Raw genomic sequence first — 1,470 nt, forward strand, 5'->3', positions numbered from 1 at the left:
AACCCTAGTGGATGGCAAAACTAAGCAATCCCCTTGTTAGGGTTCCGTACATCTTATTTGCATGACCCTACCTCCACAAGGGTGTCATGCACCTTATTTGCATTATTAGAAAGCTGTCCAATTCCCTTGGTGGGCCAGAAGCACCTCATTTGCGTGGTCCCACCCTATCATTTTGTAGGAGTCACAAGACCATGGAAAGAAAGGCATATAAAAGTGAATTCATTGCATCTCAGGCCACCCCTGGCTTTTCTAGCCATGGTTCTTTCAAACTTGGAGGATAACTTCCCCTTCTCAATCATTTTACCAGTTGAAAACAGTCATTAACAATTAGTCCTTCAGTAGGGCAAAGAGTCCTCAGGAAGAGATTCCCTCAGGTCTCAGCCAATCAGATCTGCTGCAGATGTCCCTTTGATCTGGTCAGGTTCTCCTAAAGTTGTCTTGGGTTCACCCTTTCTGGCATCTGATAAAATTTAACTGAGAAAATATTGCTCCCTTGCTCTGAGCCTCTTTCAATGTATCAGCATAGAAAAACCTAGGTTTCTGCAAATCAAATGATATGCACTTTTCAAATGAAAATCAGTGGTAGCTTTTAAGATGATGTATTGGAGATCTTGTACTTACGAATTTTTTCTAGTATAAGGCTGTAGTTATAAGAGGTTAATTCTTTTCAAATCTCCAAAAGGAACTTCTTTTAAAAATTGGTCTTTCCTAAATCAGAGCAGAGTAGAAAGTGAATTTTATCAATATTTTGTTATGGTTGCACATTGCATTTAGAAAAACAGGGAACATGAACAAATAAAAATCTAGAGTATAATTAAAATAAGATAGTCATTGCTGTGGAGTCAATTCCAACTCATAGTGACCCTATAGGTCTGAGGAGAACAGCCTCATAGGGTTTCCAAGGTATAATCCCTATGGAAACGGATTGCCACATCTTTCTCCTGTGGTGCAGCAGGTGAGTTTGAACTGCTGACCTTTCGATCAGCAGCCAAGTGCTTAACCACTGCAGCACCAGGGCTCCTTTAAAAGAAGATAATTGAAATAAATATGATCTGGTTAATTTTGGTAGTGGTAAGTATTCCATGAAATATGTTATTTAAAATATATTTAGGCAAAAAGAAAGCTATTCAAAATTCAGGATTTTAAAAACCCAATCCCAAACAGAATTTTTAAAAAGTATTCTAAAAATAGTATTGCTGTGGAATATTAGCCCTTAGTATCTGATGGGGCTCTATGATTAAGTGCTTACAGGCTTTGGGAAATGTAGAAATTTATAATACTTTGTAAACAAATATTAAATCCAAAGTTGTACTAACTAATAATAAAAGAACAACTATTATTGAAATAGACCTACTAAACCAAACTAAAATAAAATATACGTTAGTAAAAATATGTATCTAAGTCAAGTTATGGTTGGTGATTTTTTTTTCTTACTACAGCAATATAATTTCTGAAATGCTACTATATTCT

This window comes from Trichechus manatus, unplaced genomic scaffold, assembly GCF_000243295.1.
Source record: "Trichechus manatus latirostris isolate Lorelei unplaced genomic scaffold, TriManLat1.0 scaffold00152, whole genome shotgun sequence".
NCBI lineage: Eukaryota > Metazoa > Chordata > Mammalia > Sirenia > Trichechidae > Trichechus > Trichechus manatus.